Below are 25,783 nucleotides of genomic sequence, written 5' to 3'. Positions count from 1 at the left end.
GGCGATGAGGCCCGCCGTAGTGGAGAGCTCCGGATTAATTTTGACCACCTGGGGATCTTTAACATGCGCCGAAATATCGTACACACGGGCGTTTTTTACAAAAGCGGCCGCCGCGGCCAGAATAGAACCCCCGACCTCGTGCTCAGCAGCGCAACGCCTTAGCCAGTGAGCCACAGCGGCGGGTCAGGGTCTAGTGAACTCTGATCCACAAATAGCCAACGTAACTTCCAAACAAATACTCATTGCAAAAAAAAACCGCTTAGTACTTACCCTACTACAAACGACGTTTCCAACGCAAAATCCTTCTTTACTGCAGTCTTCAGCTTGCGAACAGCACACTTGGTTCGGATGCAACGTTATCCATCACTTATGACGCGTGAAGCAGGCGGCGATGATCGTAATACCTGCGTTCTACCTGTCCCCGTGTGTCCAACACGCGCGTGTGTCGGAAGAGCAGACATAACCTTGTGAAAATTCTACAAAGATGACTTAACATAAAAATGTAGAAATAAAACTATAAAACTGAACAAAACGAGCACAGAACAGAGAAAACGAGCTAGCACCATGCAGCTCACATACATACAAACAAACATATTCAAAGTGAGAGGTAGTTGCCAGACTGCAGTAATAACAGCTCTCTTTTTAACGAAAGTCATGTTCGTACGCTAATATTGGTAATAATCGTTCTGTTTTTAACAGATATAATAAGTTTAAATATCACATTTAAGATTTTTAGATGCAAAAGTAAATACGCATGAAATTACCCTGAGAAATTTTTGCTGATGGAAATGAAAACGTTGACTTTCTTTGTTTAATTAGTTCACGGTAGTTTCCTGAGGGAGAGAACTTTTCCACTCTGGGCTTAGGTAGGGGGTGGCAAGCGCTTGCTGTGGTAAAAGAAGGGGGGAGAAATAATAAAACACTCAGTGCAAAAAAAAAGAAGGGCTTCGCGGCGATTCGAACTGCAGACTCTTTGGGCGAAATTGGGAAGGTCGACCGTTTAACCACTGATCTACCGCGCTTTTTTTTCTTTATTGCCTGCTTTGGCACATACAGAACACAGACATTCATTCACAGACAGCCGTCAACCTGACTTTGGTTGACGTCATGTGTTTAAAAGTCCCTTAGGTGCACCAACGATTCCACGTCTGCAAGACATTCGGGTGGATTCGACACATATTTTTGATTTTCCACGTATTCACTCATTGCCTCTCTAAAATACTGTCTCACGCTTCGCGCATCGATGTCAGAGTACCTTGCGGCCATTCTTGCTTTCCAAATAGACCTCAATCCAACAAGCATGATCAGATCGTAAGGCATACCATCCGCGTTTTCAACAGGCAAGTACCGTATGCCTTGGGCATCCACAGGCAGATCCTTTTTCAGAGTTCGTTGGAGCACATCCCACAGGAACACAGCATCCCAACAATCGATGAATACATGCTCAATAGTTTCAGCTTTTGTGCATATGATACAGTCAATTCCCCATGGAACGAACAAGTCTTTTTCTGCCATCCACGTCTTAACAGAGAGGGTTCCAGTATGCAGTTTGAAGAAAAAAGTCTTTACGCTAGGGGGTACCTGCATACGCTTAACTCTTTTAAGCACATCTTTACCCCTACCTACTCTATAAATCAACCGGTACATTGGTTCAGGGAGGACTACATCACACACGTCTTTATACCACTTTTTCCTATTTACTTGACACAAGTATTCCCAAGAAAATCCAACAGCCAAGAAACGGCATGACAGTACAACTTCTCTCATAAAACCATGGAGGCCGCCAGGTATAACATTGGACGTGACTATAATATCCGGTAACGCTCTACCCAAGCGCAATTGACAGATAGTTCTTAACGTTGGGTCCTTAACATCGCGGAGAAACAAGAAACGGTTTACAATTTTACGTACTAACAATTGTGCTAGTCCCAAACCGCCGTCCCTTACCCTACGAAACAGGTTTGTCCGGCTTGTCCGTTCCCAGTTTGACCCCCATATAAACACAGCGAATACACGATGCAGTCTTTGAACATTTGCTCGGGAACAGTGAAGAACCTGAAGGACATACCACAGTGAGCTACCGCGCAGGTTACGCTTTTAAGCGAAAAGTTTGTACAGTTACTTTCGTCCTCAGTGATTGTTGTCGCTTGTGTTTAGTTTCGCCAGCATTTGAGAAATTATGGCAATTATCACGCTTGTTTGTCACGCACCGATCTTGCACCCGAGGCCAAATATAATTGTGCTACAAGTGATTTCGCGAAAACTACCGTATGTACTAAAGAAATGCTTTCGCCGATCATCTCGGACTTCTCTTCAAGCCACGGTAGCCACGTTTTAAATGGAATATGTGTCGCTGGCTTTGATAACGCTTGTTTGTCACGCACCCATCTTACAGAGAAGCCGCATCAAGCTAAATATTACTACAAGCGATGTCACTCCTGGCACGTCAAGCGCAGCAAACCCGTTGTGCAAGACGACCGCTGACAGCAGTGCAGACCTGTGATATCGTGCGAGATGTGTGATGATGTTGCAAAGGCCACCAAAGCCGCCTTCTGCGATTACGGAGATGAAATTCTCGTTGGTTCAACTCCAACAAGGGCAGCCGCAAGTGCCACAATTCTTGCTTTTGTTTCTGGCTTCTGCCAATTTGTTGCCGTGGGACTTGACTTCTGCACCTGATTCACACGCCGCCTAACAAATTACTAGCTGTACAGCCCACAAACAAGCAGCTACTTTTAACAATACCGTTGTTGCATTTGGCAGTTATGTGAAGAAGTGTGATCCGAACAACGTGCAGACCGAAAAAATTGAAAGTGCCTTCTACTGCCGTGACTGAAGCAATGACTGCTTAGTTATAATAACGAAATCGAAATGCAAAATACATGAGGTAACCTACTGATGTTACCAGGAACCATTTGACCACATGGAAAATAATAAATAGACACGTATATTGTCACGGAGCATAGTGGTATTGCCCACCACTATGCTCCGTGACATTATTGACTATGTGACCATGACTATGCTCCCCATAACAATATTGATCACCATCACAGCAGCAGCCCTGTACGAATAACCTAGGCATGCTAGCAACATAAAAAAAAAACAAAAACAAATGGCCTCGTTGAAAAAAGTCCTGTATGCTTACAGCTTGCCCTCTAAGACATCTGTATCGTCAATTCAGTTTGTCATCAACGAGGAGCATCAACGGCTACAGCAATGAACAACCATGCTTGCTGTGGTATGACCCAAAACATATCTTGAAATGGCGGTGTGAATACTAAGGACCCAAACGTCTACGTCCAGCCTCTTATTATACGTTCTTGGATATGCCACCGTATGCTGTGGTATGTAGTCAAATATTTCACAGGGAACATCTAGGGCGCGCTGAAAGCCGTTGTCGATGTGATAGAATACCAGCTGGAAGGTATCGTTCTGAGATGTTCGCCGAGCAAATCGGAGCTCCTAATACTCCCACCCGCCAATAGCAGAGGCAAGGCCAGGCAATGCAAATATGAAAGATCCGAATCGTGACCAAATGCGGCAACGTGATCCCAGAGGTCAACAAAATCAGGATCCTAGGCATGGTCATAAAAGCACAGAAGAAACGGCGTAACCATTGCCCGTCTCACAGCAAAAGCGGCCAACGCGATGTGACTTCTCAAACCAGTCTCGTCCCCAAGGCAGGCATGAAAGAGGAGAGCCTAATCAGGCTCGTAAAATCCTTCATCATCAGCCACATCACGTACATTGCAGCCTACCACAGATGGCTGCGACACGAACGCCTTCGCGGCAGTCATCATCGAGGTGTCGACTGGTGCTTTGACGATGGCAATGAGTGTGATAAGCACCGGAGCAGAACAAGTGGGGAGGTGGCCATCGCCAACACAGACTGCCACACGGTGCTGAGTGACTGGAGACGGGCAGTGCGAAACTTCACCAAAGGCCGAATCTGCAGGGAGGCCGAGCGCGTATTGCGAGCGTCCAAACTGCAAGACAGAAAAGTGCGGATAAAGTGATTCCCGGCGCACGCGGCGAATGTGTCAAATTGCAATGCACAACGAGATGGCACACGCAACGGCATGAGCGCTAACAAACCGCACCCCGGCGACCGGCCGTCCGACGTGGTTTGAAGCCAAGGACCACATAACGAACTACAATGACATCACGAAGGCCTACCGCATGGCTCGCAGGACTCTCCCATCCCAACACCCAAGGCTCAGTCGAGCAGAGGCGGTACTACTGAGACAGCTCCAGACCAGATCGCTACCGAGCCCAGGACTGATGCATTGCGTGTACCTCGAGGCATACCTGACCGACAGTGTGAGGTCTGTCAGAGGGAGCCAGCAGACCACAGGCACATCTTGTGGGACTGCATCACATACCCAGAGGAAGCAAGATCAAGAACAATATGCCGCGGCTTCAGGCAGCTGCGAAGAGCCACGACCAAGACCAACAACTTTGAGCCGTCCAGCAGGCCAACGGACGCTCGAAAAGCAGGGGCCCGTGCCGAGCGATGATAACCCTGAAAATGACGTAGGCCCTCATCGGGGCGCGCGGGGGCTATATGTGTACGTCTCCAAGTGTGTTTAAGGTTTCAGAATGGTTGACTGAATGGTCGACGAGATTGTCTAAGTGCCAGCACGTGTAATGTGTCATGCCCTAGGGTGTGGACTGGTGTGCTTCCAAGTGTGGTGAGGTGAGGAGAGGGGGTAAGTGACTGAGGAAGTAGAGGACTAAAAACACAAATGTTGACTAATAGCATCCTTTATAAACATGCATCGGAGTTGCCCCTAGAACCGGCGCGGTGAACAGTACCCCATGATGGTGTGCACTGGCACGGAGCATTGATCGAAAACAAACTGACTGGTACTACCCTAGCTACAGCTCTAGGGCTGTTAGAGCAACTCATAAAAGCATTAGTAAAACAATGTAAAATGACGCCAGATGACAACAGCTAACAATGATATATACATACAACTTATATCCCTCACTCATATGCAACAAGGTAATTCCACTCTTCTACTGAACAGCTGCCTACAAGCTGCTTCTCGTCTTCTTTCTGCGAGCCAGAACGTGAGTGCCTGTTATTACACGTTCCCCCCTTCCGCTACGGCAAAGCACGTAGCATGTGAGCCATTCATGGTCAAGGCACTACAGTTACTGTTCGTGATAATTCAATCGAACAAAACAGATGTAAAGCTGCAAAATTACTTTTACTGGCTGGTCAGGCAGACTTCTTTGCCGTGCAAAAAGTGCCGTACAGTATGTTGGCGTGCTCATTTGCAATCTCTGGCTGTTATTAGCATCCCGTACTGAGTACATTGCATCATTGTCTGATGAATTCATAAGCAACTCATCTGTGTCAGCAATATACAGCTGATTCCGCCTTCACACAATTGTGCTGATGCACTGTCGGTGCAGCAGACGGTGGACGAGGCCACTTTGCCAATGTCGTTTGCGATGCCTGTTGGGATTGCACCCTGGCACTCCGTCGCCTCTCTCGGTGCGCGGCGGGACAACCAAAAATTGCCCCAAAGCGGTGCACCCCGGTTTATAGTGGACAGATGATGCACATTGGTGAGGTTTGTCGAGGGTAAAAAGATGCACCAGTGCACCCAGGTGAGCACTGGTGTGGTTTTTTGAGGACGCTATAAAAACGAAAAGATGTCTAAAACTCAGAAATTTCCAAGCAATAGTTGCATGCAGAGTGCATTAAGCACAGTAACACTAATGGAAGATGATGTACACAGAAGTACACAGAAGATACATCCTAGACATGCGACTGGAAGAAATTCAGGGGAACACACGCACACATGTAGCTATTTACAAGCAATCTGCTTGCAGCTGTCAGCTGACAATTACAGCAACACCCCAAAAGAAGACGTACCCAATAACCACATTAAAAGATGTAGGGGACTTGCACATTGCAGTTTAATACCAAGCACTTGCTGCGAATAGCCGATGAGGCTACCGTTGAAGGTAACTAACAAATGCAGCTGCTCAGTTTCCTTAACTTTTGCTCATGGAAACAAAATGCTCTACTTGTCGATTCTGCCTTGCACGTACAGTCTACTCACATTATTTACAACTTGAGGGAACCTGGAGAGTATGTTTGAATGACAAGAAGTTCTGATTTATATGACTCCAGGCAAGAAGACAATGCACGTTATGGTTGGGCATGGATGTGAATCACATTTTTAAACACTTTTACACTTCAACTACACAAAATATACGGAGCAGAGGTGAAAAGTCCGCAACTAGTTTATTGGTAGTCTACTGCTGATCCAAAACCAGCAAGCAGGTGTCGGTATGACATGACTGGTCATTTTCAACCTATGAAGTGACGTCAAAAATGAATGTTTTAAAAATGGCCAAACTCTGAATACGGTCTCCTCTGAATACTAATTATGGTTCAGACAGTTGATCTACACTAAGCTTTTTCTTGATTTGTATTGTGTGTTTACCACCCGCAAATCATTTCTTTTTTGAATACTAAGTTTTACTACTCCCATAATGATAAATGGACCGAAATTTTTATCTGGGGGTGCGAAAGCAGCAGATATTTTCCAATTTGGACGAGTGAAAAGTATGAATCATCTGAATGCCTGAGTTCAAATTATGTAGCCTTTCAATACATTGAATGAGTAGAAGCAGGCTAAAAATGAAAATTTTGAATTTTTTTATATAAATAAGACTACAAATCATAAGTTTTTACTGTATGGCATCTTGAAAAAGTTGCCAGTTAAGACTTGTTCTCCTGTAGTAACAACTTCCTTCTAACATCTAAGAACTTTTCTAGGAACTTCTGCGCTACAGGTGTCCACAGCCTACATGCATAAAAAGCTTGTCCCCACCTTTGAAGAAGCAGCAGATAGGTGTTTGCAAGGCATGTTTCCAGTGTTGTGAAGAAAATGGAGTGCCTGCACTACATCCACATACCTGTGTTGCAGACTGCAATTAAGAGCAACACGTATGGCAGCCCGTACCTTTAATGTTTCGTCCCAAAAAGAAAATGATGATGATGGTTGGATGTTTATGGCGCAAGGCCAACTGGGGCAAAGAGCGCCAAAACAATCCCAAAAAGAAAAGAAATGCTTCAAATTTTTACTCTGTCTTGCACGATCTTGAATGTGTTGACATGGAAGATTTCAAAAATGCCATAATAAAGTTGATTACCCGGAAAGTTTGTATGATATAAATCCAGTATGATCAATCACGTGGAGTAGGCAGGTATTAATAGCAAGTAAAATGTTCAAGGCTTACTTGTTGCATGCCTAAATCAATCAGACTGCTGTTTCGATCGTTCAAAAAATCTGCCGTGCTCTATGTTGCGTTTTCTTTTTCCTGACATGTATTCTACAATATCTATATATTTCTTGCGGTATGCATTGCATGGTGCGTGCTACATGGTACAGTGGCTTCATCGCTATGTTGTGTGATGCTATACAATACACATTACATAACTTTTCAACTATGTAGGACATTGTTACGTTTGCCGTAACATATATTCAGCAGGTGGGTTCTTTAAACAAGGACATAATTCTTGTTCAAACCTTCAGAACATTCCGTTAAGCAATAAAATTGTAAGTTTTCATCATTCTGATCCATTTTTCCTCTCTTGCCCGGTTCCCCTCTTCCTAGTAATTAGGTTTAATCGTGGCTATCGTAAACAACGGTTTTGGCTGTTGCACGCAAAATTACAAGTGACGACAGCGGTCCCTGGTTGTGAGCGTAACAAAAATAAATTGACCAACTTTTAATCTCACGATGAAAAACAACAAAGAAGCAGTGTAGACAAAAGGAAATATCGTTAAGACAGTTGTTTCATACCCAAACGCGACACACTCACGCGCGGCGAGGAGAGGGGCCTCCCCAACAGCTCGCTACCGGCTTGGTTTGCTCGGGTCTGATCGGTGTTGGGAACTTTAGGCTTAGCATCGTTGTGGATATTTGATCGCCGCTATCTCTGCAACTGTGAATTACAATGCATAGCACAATATTTCACCACACTAACATCCACTTTCTCGCATGTGGAAGTTCTTTTCCGCGATCAGATTGATATCGAAGAGCGGCGACAAGCTGTTGCTGCCGTGGTCTCGGCCGGTTCGAACCGATTGCAGTGCCGTGCGGGCAGGCAGGCCGGCGTATTTGCAGGCACGGCCGACGTGCGCGGCGACCGTTTCCGAGTGCTGAAAACGCTTTACGATTGCCTGCTTCATCCATTGTTTTGGCGGACGACGCACCGAATTTACAAATTTAGCACGGCTTTTGTCGTAGTTGATCGGGTGGATGATGGATCGGAAAAGGAGCTGCTGCTGACGGGCAGTCGCGCTGATTGCGAGAGCGACGCAAAGAACGCAGCTTTGGGGCGCCGGTTATTTGAGGGCCTTCGTCTCCTAGGCTCCGAACGCCAGGTGATTTTTTTTTTCGCCTCCGCTGATGCGTGCCGCCACTTGCGTCCGAACTGACTTGTGCGATTTCGAACACTGCGGCTGCGGAAACTGCGGTTAGCGTGACCGAACTGAGGTACAAGCTCAGTTTGCGCTAACCATGGTTAGCGGGGTAACCGCAGTTTCGTCTGTCGTGTGACGTAGCAAGCTGCGGTTTTGTTTAACCGCGGTTTGCTTAACTGTGGTTAAACAGTGCCCGTGTAACTAGGGTATAATCATTGCTTATTGATCATCGCGCGTTCTGTGCCGGCGGACGCGCTCTCATTTGATTGCAGCGAATAATTTTAGTTCTAGCAATATCAAATGTATGGATAGGGGTACAACCGTACAAAGTGCCTCAAACCCCGGTGTCTCGATCGTAATCACGCACCTACGCACGCGTTAATATGGTAAGCGGTTGCTGTTTCTGCGACAGCAAAAAGGGCAGAGTTGAAAATTTTGGTCAGTTAGGCGCCTTGATTTTGTAATAACGCATTTTTTCAAAGTTAGCGCAGCTAGGCCAGGGTATCCCGGCCTAGAGGAAACCCCCCACCAGGCGGGTGGCCAGACATCAGCACCTAAGGCTCGCATAAATAAAGTTTGATCCTCTTCCTCTGCACGCGAAGATTTTCTTTGCTTCACCGCACAGCACGCGCGCGCACACTGCAGTGGCAGCACCGCTTGGGGCCAGCGTACCGTCCGCCAGCGACACGTCAATTGCAGCATGAAAGCACTGTTCACAAGTGAGGTTCGAGCGCCTGCAGCACATTTCAGCACATTTACGCCACTCCGGCGCGCGTGACGCTGCTTGACAGCGGGGCTGAAACGCTGCTAAGTAGCACAAGCGGCTTTCAGCGGGGCCAGCAGCGCAAACCGTCGCTTTCAGCGGATTTCAGCACAAAAATGGCGCTGAAATACACTGCCTTTTCGGATAGGGGATGCTGTTGCTAGAGGGCTCCCCCCATAGCGCGTAGCACGTTATAATAAATATGTGAAAACTATGTACAGGTATGAAGAACACCGGTGATCGGTAAGATTTGTCCGCGGTCAATGTCCTTACACTCTCCTAGTCGGTCCATGGAGGGCGTCCGTTGAGTGCATTTACCTCGGGGGCCTGCCTGGGAGTGGAGCAGAGATCGCGCGCAGAAACGGACGCCTTGCGACGTAGAAGCTCACAGTAGCAGCCGGAAGCACAGGAGCTGCCCGGCAGAAGGCGAGAGCACCCTCCGGATCACAACGTGGTCAAATGGAGACGGCGTGTGAGGGTTTGGCGTTCCTGTGATGCAGGCCGCTCTTTCTCTGGATGTGGCACGACGACTTCTGCGGCTTAAGTAGCGGCATGTCCGTCTATGGTCCCGGGTCTGGCGAAGTGACATTGGCACTCGCGGTGGTTTTTTACAGTACCGGGTCCTTCCACATGTGGAGGAACATGAAGCAGGTGAGCGGGGGCAGAATGTTTTGCGCAGTCGTATGGGTAGTGTAATGATTGCAGCGCCGATGAACCCGTCTGGACGATGACCCCCCTCCCTTCTCGTGGCCTTGTTGGGTCTCCCCATCCGGTGGCGGAATGTTGTGGCGGCCTCCGCCGACGCCAGCTAGTCGCAACCCTTTGTTAAGCCTCCCCGGTGGCTTTTTCGCGGCGTCGGGGGAGGCTTTCCTTTCATCCTGGCCTTCGGGGATGGCCAGGGGGGGGGAGCGGAGGTCAAAATCCTTATTGGCATGTGCGCTGCGGTGGGGGAGGCGGCACTGCTCGCGCCCTGCTCGCGCATGCTTCGACGAGTTTGTTCCGAGCTGCGGCCCAAAGTGGTCGCACCAAGACTTGCTCCCGTGGTAGCCTCTGGGCGCCAGAGTTCCACGCACGGTACAGCCAACCGCGCGGCGGTTCGGCACACTTTTGGCCTCCGGGCCCTCATCAGGGATCGCGCCGCGATACCCCCTTTTGTGCGCTGCGGCGCCTTTTAATTGTAATTCAGTTTTTTCTTGTCTTGTGCTATGTTTCGTCGTCTGTTGTAAATACGTGTAAATAGACTTCTTTTTCTTCATCACCTACTGGCCTCGTCTCGTCATCGGGTCCTTCACCACCCTCCACGACGACACCACTCATTTTCTACGAACCTAACTTTACTGGCGCAGCCCGACAGCGTCGTGGATGTTTTCGTCTCTTCAAGTGACGAATTCGTGATCGAAGTGTGACCCAAAGGTGACCGCGAGAGCAGAAGAAGAAAGTCGACTACACGAAAGGACAACGACGAAGCTGGGCAACTGCGAGCCGCCTGCAAGACAGCGATGCGTTAGTTCAACTGCCGGGTAGAAAACATCCTTGGACCCTCCGATCTCCGCGGGAGAGAAGGGGGAGTGCTGTGCGCGGTGCAGCTTGGCGGCCAGATCATCGCCGGTGAGTGGTCTGTCTCTGCACCTTCCTTTTTGGGGGACATCCTCATTGCCAGAGCCCAGCATGGCCAGGGACAAAGAGCTGGAGGTTGAACGCGCAAAAACGCGAGAGCTCGAGCGGCTCTTAAGGTTGGCCGAAACCGAATACCGGTCGCGTCCGGGAAATAATGACGTAGTACGGCCGTGCTGTAGTTGCGGGCAAATCACGCATTCGTCCGCCGACTGCCGCCGTTATCGTTACCTCGATCGTGAACGTGATCCATCCCCGCAGAGGGAACAGTGGGTTGACGTAGTGGTTCCGGAGCCGGGAGAAAGACCTCGTGTGGTCACTGCGGCGGTGTCTGGCATCTCCAAAAAACGACCACGCAAGGTGGCCGGCGGGCTAGCGGGGCCGAGAGTCACCGCTATGCCGTTCAAACTGAGTCTCGACACCGTCAAGGCATTTGCGGTGTTAAGAAAGGTCATCACCCCTGATCAGCTGAACAGGTCAGCTAAACCTGATTCGCTGGCAGAAGCTTCCCATGAAGGGGTGACTGCGGACCCCGCTATTCGTCCGGCGCCAAAGCCTATGGCCGTTGGCACCGCGGCTATGCAGCTAGGGGCAGCGGAGTCGGCCCTTCAGGCGAGAGGTACGACAGGTACACTCGTCTCGACGGCACGCACCGTGGAAGGGGTGGTCTACTTTCTAGGAAAAGCAGATGAGCCGGGCAAATGGAAGGCGTCTCCGCTGAGCGTCACGGCTACAGGAGTAGAGGCGGGCGGTCAGATTGCCAATGCTTGCTTGGGTTCAACAAAAGCTCTGCCGTACCGTGACCAGGCCGGCCAAAACCTTTTGCTGGTGGAAGACGCTCCCGCGGACATTTGCGGGGGCGGAAATACGGCAGGCACAGCGGCGGGAGGCAGAGGGCTGACGCAAAGGGGTGCTGCCTTTGCGGGCGACATGGACTCGTACAGAACTGAGCCGCTGTCCTCACAGGCCGATACGCGCCCACAGCAGTGTCCGCCAGGGCTCACTTGCGTTGACAATTCGCCAAAGGGCTCTGACAACGGCTCGAACGTTGCGCTCGACGGGCTGTTGGGGCCTTCCAAGTTTGGGTGCAGCGCCGAAGCGCCGAACGGGGAGAACCCGCTGCTTGCGGGCGCAGCGAATCAGCAGGGGTCACAGGGAAGAAGAGGGGCCGGCGAAAATGTGGCGGAGAACAACTTGGCTTGCACTGGAGGGAACATGGTCAACCACGGACAGGAAAAGGGAACGGGCCTAAAGCTTCGGATACTGGTCATGTACGTGGCTCTGGCATTGTGGACCTCCCGCACGGGTTGCAGAGGCGGATCACCTGACGCCTCGGCGACGAACGCTAAAAACCGCGGTTGGTGCAACAACCGAAGTGTGGACTCTCACCCCGAAGCTGCGCCTGATTAAGTCGAGTGTTATAGGTGAAAAAGAGAATGGACTGCGGTGGACTGATTGAACGCTCCTATACGGTTTTCATTTCGCTGCTGTTTTTTTCTTCCGTCCTATGCTTAAGTGTGAGAGTAACTTTTCACCTTGTGTTGTGTTGCAATTGCGTTGTCAGGTGGCTGCCGTGTTCTCTTGTTCCTCCCTTTGTTCTCGCGAGTGAGCCTAACTGTTGCCTTTGTTGTTGTATACAGTATCCCACACGCGGGTATTTTGCAGGGTGTATGTATGATGTTCCCCTGGAGTGTTATGCATCCTTCGTGTTTTATTTCTTTTTGCGTAGCATTTTTGTTTCTCTTGTTCTTTCCCTTGTCGCGAGTCAGTCTTAATTTTGTCTTTGTCGTTGTATCCCGTACGCGGGTATTTTTCTGGTTTGCATGATGTGCCCCGGGCGTGGTATACAGCATTTGTTTTTCTCTTCGTGTAGCCTTTCACTTTGTGCTTTGCTGGCATGCGGAAATCGCGCTTGCATGCATGGAGCCCTCAAGGGATATTCTTCGCGTTTTGTTTGTTTTTGTTTGGGTTATCTGCGCTGTAATCACTTTGCTTTGGAGCCTGTAGTAGTCCAAGCAGTCCTGACACAGGCTTTTGATAGGGGAGCTGTAATGATTGCAGCGCCGATGAACCCGTCTGGACGATGACCCCCCTCCCTTCTCGTGGCCTTGTTGGGTCTCCCCATCCGGTGGCGGAATGTTGTGGCAGCCTCCGCCGACGCCAGCTAGTCGCAACCCTTTGTTAAGCCTCCCCGGTGGCTTTTTCGCGGCGTCGGGGGAGGCTTTCCTTTCATCCTGGCCTTCGGGGATGGCCAGGGGGGGGGGGAGCGGAGGTCAAAATCCTTATTGGCATGTGCGCTGCGGTGGGGGAGGCGGCACTGCTCGCGCCCTGCTCGCGCATGCTTCGACGAGTTTGTTCCGAGCTGCGGCCCAGAGTGGTCGCACCAAGACTTGCTCCCGTGGTAGCCTCTGGGCGCCAGAGTTCCACGCACGGTACAGCCAACCGCGCGGCGGTTCGGCACACTTTTGGCCTCCGGGCCCTCATCAGGGATCGCGCCGCGATACCCCCTTTTGTGCGCTGCGGCGCCTTTTAATTGTAATTCAGTTTTTTTAATTGTGAATACACTTTATAAGCGACCCCAAACCATCCACCGCCGGCGGCGGCGTCGGCGTCCGCAGTGCTCCTCTATAAAGAAACAGCATCCGGCGCCAGGTTTCGATCCGCGGACTTTGCGGCCGCAGCGCGACGCTCTACCGATCAAGCCACGGACGCGACGGTGATATCAGTGTTGACGCGCCTTATATCTTTAACGCATTCAAACTACGTCGTCAGCGGCGTGCGTTGGCGACTCAGCGGCGTTATAGCGGCTTGATAACTGCGTGGTGTACACGTGATACTACAAACCCGATGGAAGAGATGGAAGAGAAGGCGGCGAGGCGGGGGGCTGCGGGGGCCGAGCGCAAGCGCCGCAAGCGGGCCGACAACCGTGCATTCGCACTTTCACATTCTCCCCCTCGGGGAAATGTCTTGTCTTGTGCTATGTTTCGTCGTCTGTTGTAAATACGTGTAAATAGACTTCTTTTTCTTCATCACCTACTGGCCTCGTCTCGTCATCGGGTCCTTCACCACCCTCCACGACGACACCACTCATTTTCTACGAACCTAACTTTACTGGTAGGCGTCGGTGACAGCGGTCGAAAAGTTGCCTGCGCTTAGCTAGTGACGCCAGCACTGTCGTGGCAGTGGCTGGTCGACGCGGAGCGATGACCCTTCCGTGAGGTGCCCGACGTTTGTGTGCTACGCGGCGTCTGTAAGCGAACCAACGAGCGAGAGTGAACGAGGTGGATGCCTGGGACTGCGACTGCGATCTTCTTTCTTCTCACTTAGTGGACCCGTCAAAATTTTGTGTGCAGGTGGTTTGGGAATGTCCATCTTCACTCTGAGAGAATCTACTACCCCACGTGGTTCCTGGTAGTCGAGCAGGTCACTTGAAGGCACGGCAGTTGCGTCCACAGTCTTGTTGAACCTGAGGGCGTCGCACAGCGTAGGGGCACGGTGCTGCCATGCATTCACGAAAACGGGAGCCGAAATTTCTTGACGGCAGCTGGCGGGTGTGACGATGACCGCTTCGTCGGGGGCGCACTGTACCTGCCGCACAGTCTGGTATCGAGCTGGCAACGTTGTGGAGCACAGGTCGTGGAGCGGTGTCAGGGTAGGGCTCGCAGTGGGTGTAGATGGCGGTGGTGCTAACCGAGGCGGAATGGAGGTCGCTGCGTCGGTGCTCTGTGGCTCACCCGCACCTCCTCGCGGTATGTTAGCAGCGGACGAGGCGGAAATTGGTCGGTGAGCGCGTGCAATGCGTCGTGTTCAAGTTCGGTTGGTGAATGTGGGGCTGCCGTGCTGCAGACGGAGAGCAGGTCGTCGGCCTCGGTGGTAGAGAACCTTGCCGTGCTGGGTGGCACCCCAGGTGGCACAGAAAGTGTGTCCTAAGACCGGCCCGTCTATGGCCACTTTCTGGCATTTCCGGCCAGCATCCAGGTTCTGGCAGGCGCTGATCATACGATGAACAGCCAAAATTCGGCAACCAGCGCTTCGGTATTTCTCCGACCGCCTGTGTTCAGACGCACAACGGCACCTACCCGGCTGCCAGATATTCAGTTCCCTTTCGGCTGCCCATGTTGAGAAAGAAAACGGCCGAAGTACGGCTTTAGGACATCCGTTTTTCCTTCGGGAAGCGGTGTTCAGGCGAAGCACGGCAAGTGAACTGGCCACAGAATATCCGTATTCTTGTGGAAGTTCGTGTTCGAAAGGAGACCGGCCGGAGCGCGGCTACCGCGCATTCGCTCATTCAACGGTAAACCGCGCGTCCGGCGGCATACGGCCCCAAAATGTACGTTTTCCATTCGGTTAGCGGTAATAGGCCGAATTACGGCAAGCGAACGGCCGCAGAATTTTCGGCAACCGGTGTTCAAGAGGAGACAAGCCTTCGTAAGGTATCAGGTTATACGTCATTATGCGAACAACGGCGGGCGTCTGGGCGCCGAGAATTCATGCACAGACGTGTTTGGAAGAAGACCCACCGATATAGAACCGGTTTTTCCCTGGGTGAACAAAGACCCGTTAGGGGGCCTAATGGCGCAGACACGTTTTTCATCCGCTCGGTGTTTCTACGTTTTAAATGAACGAACTACGTTTGTCAAACAGTAATCAGTGTTCTAGGTGAACGGGCAAGGTGCAAGGACTCACTGGACTTTACCAGGGAAAGTTTTAGGTCATCGAAATGCCATTTATTGCCACAAGAAGATTGTGCCACGCCGACGGGTGAGCTAAGCCTCGCCAGTCATAGCCGCTACAACGCCTCGCCCGTCAGCTTCGTCGACGCATCAGCTCGAGACTATTCGCCCCCTCAAGAAATGGGTACCATTGGAGACATCGACCCGGCAGCGATGTCCGACCCTAGATGGTGGTGGTTCACCAAAATAAGTGGCCTTAAAGGGCGTATAGCAAGCGACCCCCCCCGCAGGAGCTCAACCGGCGCCATGTCAAGGACTCCCCAACAAAGAAAGACAAGGGCGCGCAAGAGCGCAAGTTTCCGGCTATTCTTCTTACAATAATACCGCGAAAAACAATGTTGCACTATATTGTTGGTGATAAACGTAGAAGAGGCTAAGCTCGTGCATTTGTAGGCTCAACTTCGTGCCCTGCACTGTGTTACTTCATGGGATTTTATGACTGCCTATTTAGAAACAAGTGTTATTTTGAATTTGCCATAACAACCGAGCCTTGTGAATGAAAAAGCCTGGATATTAATTTAGTTGCGGTGTTTGAAATTGAGATTAGCTACACTTGGGATATGACTCATTTGGTTAAACATAATCACCAGCATCCTAGCACACAGGGTTTTCGTCAGGTTTTTCTGGCTCAACGCAGCTTGTTGAGTTCACTCACGATTTGGCTTTAGCAATAGATAAGCTTTAAGTAGCTGACTATTTTCTTGTACGGCTAAAAAGCATTTGACGGTGTTTCATATCACCTTCTTGTTAGTACATTGCGGGCAAGAAATTGAATGAATCGGTTATTGCATCGATAGCCGAGTATATCTCTCTAAGACAGAAGTTGGTCGCTCTCAATGGTTGTTCGTCCGGATATATTGCCGCGATCTCAGGAATTCCACAAGGCTCAGTTGCGGGTGCTCTTTTGTTTCTGTTATATATAAATTTAATTACTAGTGGCCTCAAATCTTTGTTCAGAATGTTCGCGAATGACTGTGCAATTTACAGGACTATAGCGAATGAACGTGATTCCGAATACTTGACGCATGATTCAAATTTAATAACATCGTGGAGTGCTGATTCAGAAAAGTCATTGAAACTTAAAAAGTGTGTTAACGTCAACTTTACAAGAAAACCTTCATTCCAATTAAATATGTATACATTAAATTAGACTGCTTTAAGAACGGCCGGGGAATATAAATAACTAGGAGCTTATTTAACGAGTTTTTTTAGAGAAATAAGCACGTTCACAACATAAAAGTTACGGATGCACGTGATTTTGCCTTTCGGAGATAACATTTCAGCGACCCTCCACTTAACTTAAAAGAACAACCGTATTTCACTCATGTGCGCCTAATGTTGGGGTCAACATGTTTTTTCTGGGATCCCTACAGCAAAGAGCTGGTTGATATGCTCGAAAATATACCGAATAGGGCAGTGCGATTCGTATTAGGTATTGGCACTGTCAGCTTAGGATGAGGGAAAGTAAAAGTAAACTTAAATGGTAAGACGGGAAAGATCATAGACGAAACCTGAGGTTGAAATATTTTCGTAATATCTATCATTCGAAAACTGGAATAGAAGGGGAGAAGTATATCCGAGCGCCATTCTACATATCTCAAAGTGGGACCGCTAGCTTGAAGCAAATTATTACCTTCCTTTAAAGGTGACGCCTTGCGCGATTCATTTTATTTTAGATCAAGATGAGAGTATAATTATATTCCACGTATGATTTTGTCCACTGTTTATAATGACGATTTTCACCGCGCTTTGTAAGATTATTTTGTTATTTGGTCTCATATTTGATGCTTAGTCTTATGTATCTCCTTGCTGTAACGTATGCAAAGGCACGAACGTATCATAAAAATAAAATAAATAAATAAATAAATAATCTTGCGGAGCCGCAAGCTCACCTCCGACGGATTGAGAACCCTACGCATTCAAACTTGACCACTAAATTATTTATTTCTTTATCCGTTGCAGTATTCAATGTTTGCTTAATGAATACTACCATTGCCGAGTTATTTGTTTGAAACAAAATATGAAACTCTAGTCTTACGCCTTTCCTTGCTTGAACATAGAGGGATACAACTGCAGCCATCTGAAGAACGGCGTCATTCGCAACACGACTAGAATTTTCTTAACGTAGTACGACTTTAGAGGAAAATAATATTCTTTTGGACTATTAAGGAGTGTGAATGTAACTAATGAAAACAACATAAAAAATAAATTAAAACTGAAACTACTTATTTGATCTCTTGTAGGATCAGCCCTATGAAAGATCACCAGAAAAGTTAATCGAGTAGAAAATTTCTTTGCAGGAAAAATGGGCAAATACTGGACATACATTTTCTGTCAAGTAAACTATATTGAATGCTGCTGAGTGTTTTGTGGAGTACTGAACCGCTTCGTAAAGGCATTCGCAATGGTTTTATATAAAAAAAACTGGTAAAGCAGCTGTTTTAAAAATAGTTGATTTAGTCAGAGCATGAAAGGATTGCCTTAAAAGAAATTGCCTGAAAGCGGCACTTTCATATTTGTGGAATTCTACCCACTAAAGTATGCGCCTTAAGCCCCTCCCCCCATCCTTCCTTGTTTATTACAGGTAAGCCGCCCCACAGAAGATATGAGGACCTGGACGATACATCTATTCCAGCTCTGCTAAGAAATGAATATTTGCTGTATTCGACAGTAAAAGATACACAGCAATTAAAGGAACGACTATTTGTGAGCACTGTTGAATAAATTAATTTTGGTGTAAACTGACGCTGATAATTAAGCAAGGCTGCGCTGAAGGCTCGACGGCTGGTGGTTGCGCGCGGGCTCACTTTGATGTGGGTGCAGTGGACCCAAAATGGTGGGTTTGTGCTGCTGCACAGCGCGATTGCGTGATCTGCTTGCGCTGCATGCAGTTGTCGTCCACCGGCCTCAGTACAGTTGATGTACTGTGGCTGAACTCGAATGCCCGTAGCAAGGCCGAATTTCCGGCAGCTTTAGTCCGGCTGGAGGCCGACAACCGCATCTCGGCTGTCCTCCGGTGGCCGTACTTCGGCCGCACGCGGGTGGCTTTGGGATGGCCGGAGCCCTACGGCTGGAATCTGGCCGTAGGAACGTTTGCCGGTCGACTGGCCGACGGACAGTGGCCGTTGGACAGTAATTGGAGTACGGCCGTATACGGCCAAAAGACCCACATTTGGACACGGGCCGAACATGGTTCCTGGAGAAAGGCCGGGCAGAAAATCACCGGCCAAAGTAGACCGGCTTAAGTTAGGCCGAACAGTCCTGTGTTGCCTGGGACGGAGGGTACCGTGTGGGGCGGCGTAGTGAGTGCAAGCTGTGCGGGTACCTCGTGTGCTGCAGGCTGCGGCGAGGCGTGCGCCGACCGTGCCGGTACATCATCTACTACAGGCCGCAAGCAGTCATCCCCGAAGCCGTAGTGCGCGAGCACGGTAGCGCAAAGGTCATTGTAGGGGGTGGCGCCGGGCGGTGGGAGGGCGAGGATGCAGCGGAGCTCTAGCGGAAACGTCTCCCAGGGGATGGAGTGCTTCAGAGGCTGTACACTGACGTGGTAGAGCCAGAGGGTAGCCTCTCACTTGAAGAACCATCCTCTGACGTGGCGGGCGTCGAACACCGGCATCGGCGGGTCCCCCCACGTCGCCATGTCGGTGTGCCACTGGCCGGGTATATGGCGCGGAACCCCCGGGTCACCACTTGTAGGAAGCAGACTCGGTTGGGTGCGGTAGCCTCCTACATTTTATTGGAGAGAGCGTAGGCCCGGCCAGGAGTGGCAGCGGTGCAGACATGCGGCCGCCCAAGCGCTCAGTCGTGTTCAATCCGTGGCGCGTGTCACTGCTGACGTGCCAGTCCGGTCCATTGATGATGATCGTGGTGCGTGGCCCTCCTCACCTGGCCAGGCACCGCTGATGGTGATTGTGACGCTCATGACGATGGCGATGGTGTCGCTACAAATTAATTTATTTCGTTGTTTTGATCTGTATAAACAGTCTTCAGGATAATTTCTTGATTGATTGATTGATTGATTGATTGATTGATTGATTGATTGATTGATTGATTGATTGATTGATTGATTGATTGATTGATTGATTGATTGATTGATTGATTGATTGATTGATTGCATGGTTTAACGCGCCGAAGCAACGCAGGCGATTAGGCCGTGTGCCGAAATCTCGAACACCCGGGATTTCGTTATTTTCGCCTCCATCAGAAAAGCTGCCGCTGCGGCCGCGAATCGAACCCGCAACCTCGTGCTCAGCGGCACAATGCCATAGCCACTGAGCCACCGCGGAAGGGGTCTTAGCTGATTTCACTGCTTAGGTATTGCTGCGTGGCAGGAGGACGAATACCAGGAACAATGGCTCAATGTGAAGCGATATATTTACATAATGTCGGCCATTACAGCACCCAGCAACGCCATCTTCGTCATCTTTGTCTTCTCTCCGCGACAATGTTTTCTAATCACATCTGACCGACGATGCACCCCGCCCCTTCTTTTAAACCCTCACTTTGTGAAAGCACGTTACCATCCTGAGGTGCTTAACGCGGTTAAAACAATGTGGGAGTATTACTTGAGTATTATTTGCATGTAAGCAGTTGGACCGAGCAGGCGAAGCCACTGATCGTTGTCATCAACCAAAGCAACAGCCTAGTATTTAGGTCCACTGCAGAACGAAAGCCTCTCCCAATCACCTCAACCGGCTCGTGCCCTGCGCCGCCTGAGACCATTATTTGCCTCTGATTTTACTTGTTTCGTCCCTCTATAGAGTTAATACCTCCGCCTTCTTCCCGATCGGTACTTTTGAAAGCGTACGACACCAGGCTTGCTGGTGACAGTGTCCTATAGATACTTCACAAAGGGCCCCACCAAAAGGAAACTTCCCAGAGGAGGGGCATCAGTTTTTCGCGGGAGAGCCCTGCTTTGAAAAGCAAAATAACATTTGCACTTACAATAATATCACACGTGATATTCAGAATGATGGGTGAAACGCAGCATACAAGGGAGGTGGAATTCTGAGTTCTGTCATCCTAAAGATTTCTTTTTATGTTCGTTTGAACACGTTAGGTAGTTTGGTAGCGACTCATCTGACATCTGCACCTTGACAGAAACCATCGTACCTTGCTTGGCTGGGGCAGCATCACTGTCGTCTGCTTTTAAATAACCAGGGCTCGCTTCAAACCGACGCTTTCATTGGCCATAAAACGAGCAGAGGTCATAATTACAACGTTTGACCTACTTTTTTGGGGTAGGACCTTATATTCCAAATATGTGAGCGCAATATCTTTTTATTGCCGCGCCGTACAGGGAGTATCGGCACACGATTTAACTGCGCCCAAAGCTGCCACCCAGTGCGACATTACTTTGTCTTTATGACGCTCTGCATTTCATGTCTGCGATGTATCATCTCGATTCGAAGCGTTTATTACCAGCAGTAGAAGATTTATAACAAACTGCGCACACGCTTGACGTTGGCGAGGGAAAACGTGAAGCTTTATCAATTTGTGAACTACTCTGAAGGCGTAAATAAGGGATGTCAAATGCACGCAAAAAAATTAGTGGCAGTCTATCAGAGCGAACCTTCAGAGAATAACTTTGGCAATAATTTTATAACGTTTTTGCTGCAGTACAATGTTTCTTTGGTTTTTCTCAAAGGTATTTATTTAAAATGTAACAATCCTGAGCCCCCCCGCAAAACACTGTTGCTGGTTCTGGCGAAGAGAATATCGATCCTTTATTTTAAGCTGAGGGATTTTTCTGCAACAAACTTTTGAAGCACATTTTGAAATGGTGGCACGATTTTGAAATATACCAGGCTAAAAAATTATGTTATGAAAATTACAAACCATGAAATTAACCATAACAGGAATACCCCAAGGATTGCCGCATCACACGGCCTCATCGCTATTCAATGCGTATCAGCCCAGGAAGACAGAGAAGGTAAGAATACAGGTAAAAATAACGTACGTCCTCAAGTCAAGTAGAGACGAGCAAGCAAATATTTATTTTCCACAACTCGTGTGGGCACAAAGTGGAGGCTCAGCGCTCCACGTAAAAGCACCGTAGCATAAATATACTGCACTTCCCGGTAGCTACAGTTATTGTTTCGAGGAAACCTGCTTGTCAACCATCACACCATTCTCGCAGTGCTGCCCGGATATTTGTATCATGACCTGGACCGCACCAACAAAGTCTAGTCGTTTGCCTGTTAGGCAGAAATACGCCTCGAGGTTGAGCTGCCTAGGTGTGCTTGCAGGACTGCTTGTGTCAAGAAGACGTGGGCATGGGCAGGGACGGACACTTGTAGGCTCGGATAAAAAACACACGAAAGGGAGGAGTCGAAAAACCACTCTCTGTTTTGAAAAAATACCGTAAAAACACCGAAGAAACACAGCCAGCTCCGCACGACGCTGTGCAATGGACGTAGAGTTGTTGTGACGTAAACTTACCTGTAATGCAGTTACGTGTCGGTTCGGGCTTGCTAATGAGGTAGTCCCGTGCATTCCTCATTTTTGTACTTTTTATTTCTTTCGCGACAAGAAATTATGCGGGTGAACTTTTGCTGTACGCAGGCACGCACGTACGCAAGTACGCACGCAACTGTGTCGATTGCGACACATAACATATCCTAGAAAGAGCATCCAGGCCTTTCTATTGATGTTTACCCAGTCGAAAAACACAACAGAAAAATACGACAGAATGATCCTGTGAGGGAATGGGACATCCTGTAGTCTGTAGTAAACCCTGTCCTGTAGTCTGTAGTAAATCCTGTCCTGTATTCTGTAGTAAATCCTGTTCTGTATTCTGTAGTAAATCCTGTCCTGTAGTCTGTAGTTAATCCTGTCCTGTAGTCTGTCGTAAATCCTGTCCTGTAGTCTGTAGTAAATCCTGCCCTGTAGCCTGTAGTAAATCCTGTTCTGTAGTCTGTAGTAAATCCTGTTCTGCAGTCTGTAGTAAATCCTGTCATGTCTGTTTTCGTAGTAAATCCTGTCATGTCTCCAATTTCAACTAGTTTGGCATAAGAAATTTATTTCCCGTGATGTTTTTTCTATTAATTACCTGAAGTATGCAGGATATGCATAACAATTTCAATAAAAATATGACCAACAAACATAAGCATTTGGGGTCATTCTTGCCTTTCTGGTACAAGCTTGAAATTGTTTTCAATGAATAACTGATTTTAGAAAGCTGTACCAAAAGGCATTTAAGCAATGCAACTAGTGGTACATTCATGCATGCAATACAAAAGTTTGATGTTACGCAGACTGCACATGCCTGATCACAGTCCGAAAAAAAAAAGCAGTTTGCGGTGCTTATCCATTTTATTTTCCTCTTTTTACAACACTGTTCCTGGGCACTACCGGGGCTTCACTTTTTGTCATGGAGAGGCTTTTACTGCCCTCTTATGTTGCTGTTACACCAAACAAATAATTTTTATTTCATTGCCAAATATAAAAACAAAATGTGGCGCGTTATTTGTATGCTCCATGATTGTGCTGACTTGGAAACGGTCAGAACTATAATTTCTTTGAGTAGAAAACAGCTTTCATCCGCACGTCATGCGAAACTGCGCCTGCTGCAAATTCACGGGAACCTGGACGCTGGTACACGCCGGACACGGAAACTCGTGGATCCAGCAGCCGCTGGAACGTAACGCTGGAACACGCCCGAGACCACGCCGTCTCTAGCGAATAGCGTGGCCGATGCTCGCGCTCTGCCTTTTTTTTTAATAGCCGTGTAATTGCAAACCCGCGTAGCTGTTAACAAGAAATACAGAAGTCATTCCTTCAGGGGAACCTCAGTAGCGCTACAAAATTTAGCCAGACTCATTTGGGCACTTTTCAGCTGATTTGGCCGTGCTTCGGAAGCAGGGCCAAATCGCGTCCCATCATCGCGTTCCGTCAATGACGCTCAACCTGTTCATAAAAGCAAATTTATTCTCCCCGATAGAAAAAAAAAATATTAAACGAGCATCGACAATAACCGTTCGAAAATTCGTTTCTTATATTAGTTAGGGCCATTAAAACACAAGTGAACAAATATTTCTTTTACACTGCAAAACGTGAGAGAACGTGAGAAAATTAAAATGGAAAGTCAATCTTTAGCTGGAATGCTTGCCTTTGTGAACCTTGTTCCGTTGCATTCGCACAGCAAGGCGTGGAAGGGTATCCTGTGGCGAAAAGCGCACGTCTCTGTGGTGCTGCACTATCTTGAAGAGTACGCACACACGATACCTGCCGAAGTCACGCAGGGATCGTTGCACGTTCAGTCGATTGTCGAAGCACATCGCACGTATTCCAAATCACGCTGCCTGCGAGATTCGTCGTATTCACTCACATTAAAGTGCCAATTATCCCAAGCACCCCGGTTAGTCGTCGCTGGAGGAGTCCTCACATCGAGAGGCTTGAAATCCGGACCACTGATCTTGCTTTTACCACAGCTTCCGAAGCTTCAAATGTTGCTGCTGACACTCCGCGGAGACATAAGATGCACGTTTTTACAAAAAAGTTAAGCCTAACTTCAACTAGGCAAAGCGCCGATGTGAAATGTGTACGAGCCACTGGGCCACGCACGCAGCCACCGCAAATTTTGACCGGGAGACGAAAAGCAGGAAGGAACAAAGCAGGAGGGAACAAAGGAAGGGTAAGGAGCGAACCGGCCGATCACGAGAAGTTGTTTCGCGACCCCTCCTGACCCCTCTCGATTCTTCGTATTGTGGTCTCCCCGTCCCGCGAGTTCTGTCGCGCCGCGACATGCCTTCAGTGGTGACGATGCTTCCCCGAACTTCTTCCAGAGGGCCGGGCTAGAGGGAAGGCGCGCGTTTTCTTTCTTTCTACATTTATTTTTTTAACACATCTCGGCAATGCAGCGAGTTCACTGGTGCCGTTTCTTTTTTTTTCACACAGGCAGTGGCAACTGGTTCGCTGTTTTTAAAATCTTGTTTTAACTATTTCGCTTGATTAGACACATCTTTCGGGTTAAAATAAACAAATTGCTCGCTAAAAAAAAACAAAACAAAACAACAGCACGCAGATTGAAACAATGGGGCTCTCAAAGACACCCAGAAATACATGTCAGAATGTGCACTGCAATTATTACACCACGTCTTCAAAAAGCACATCTTGCTTGTTTTTTATGTGTCCGTTTTGCCGAGGGGCTACCCTTGTTGCCTGATTCTTTTATCAAACATTGTCCACAGTACAATATATGCAATTGCAATTCCCTCGAAGAACCCGAGGAATTTCCGAAGTTCTCTATGTATCCATTTTTTTTATTATGGGGCTACGCTTAGATGCTACAACATTAGTGTGATTTGTGCTAAGTTGCGTTGTTAATTGCAAATTTGTAGCGAAGGTTTTTTCCAACACGGCCGGAATGCTAATGGCCGCACTGCAACAAACGTTCATTACAACGGACGCTTGCAATGCAATTGAACGAGATGACCGTCACTCGCACGCAGCATTGTTTCCGTGCAGCGCACGCTAAAAAAGTGGGATTTTGCTGCACCGCACGGGCCGCAAACACCAAGTTTCGGAGCATCTGCGTCGATCGCGGCGCTGGAATACAACCAGTCCACCCCTTAACCGGCGCGCGGCATTCCCGTGTCCAGCCAAGCAGCGGCACCATACCATCCCGTACTATCCCGTTCGTGCTATCCCCTTCGCACTGGCTAAAGCCCTCTCCCCAAAGGCAATGTCCCCATGTTATTCGATGCTCTCCAGCAACCTCCCCGCGTTGCTGTCGTTCAGCGCGGCGTTTTCCTATGTATTCCGTTCTTTCCGGGCTATTCCATCGCTCTCCTAATGCTGGAAAACGCAGGGTTTTCCGACAGGGTAAGCAAGAAATTTTGTAGCAATACTGAACGGTCTGCCATGTGACACTTTCGCAATGGATCTAAACTTCTCTTTCACACTATAAAAATCTGCTGGGACTACAAAATGATCTGTCGCATGGCAGATAATAATGGTAATTACGGAATGCTGAATGTAGTGGCTGAAGGACAGTCTGTGGGCCAACAGAAGTTTGTGTAGTGCCTACAGGGTGTCGCACAAAAACTGTAGTACAACAGAAATGTCTCATGCGACAGAAATTTTGTAGTTCTATTACAAAGGTTTTTGTAGTGGGGACTGCAGAATGTCGGTCGCATGATAGATATGTCTGTTGTACTACATAAATTTCTGTCATACGACAGACATTCTGTCATCATTCTGCAGAGATTCCTGTCTCA

This window comes from Haemaphysalis longicornis, unplaced genomic scaffold (assembly GCF_048455015.1).
Source record: "Haemaphysalis longicornis isolate Haplotype H1 unplaced genomic scaffold, Haemaphysalis longicornis Haplotype H1 scaffold_11, whole genome shotgun sequence".
Classification (NCBI taxonomy): domain Eukaryota; kingdom Metazoa; phylum Arthropoda; class Arachnida; order Ixodida; family Ixodidae; genus Haemaphysalis; species Haemaphysalis longicornis.
This window is presented reverse-complemented; position numbering follows the sequence as displayed.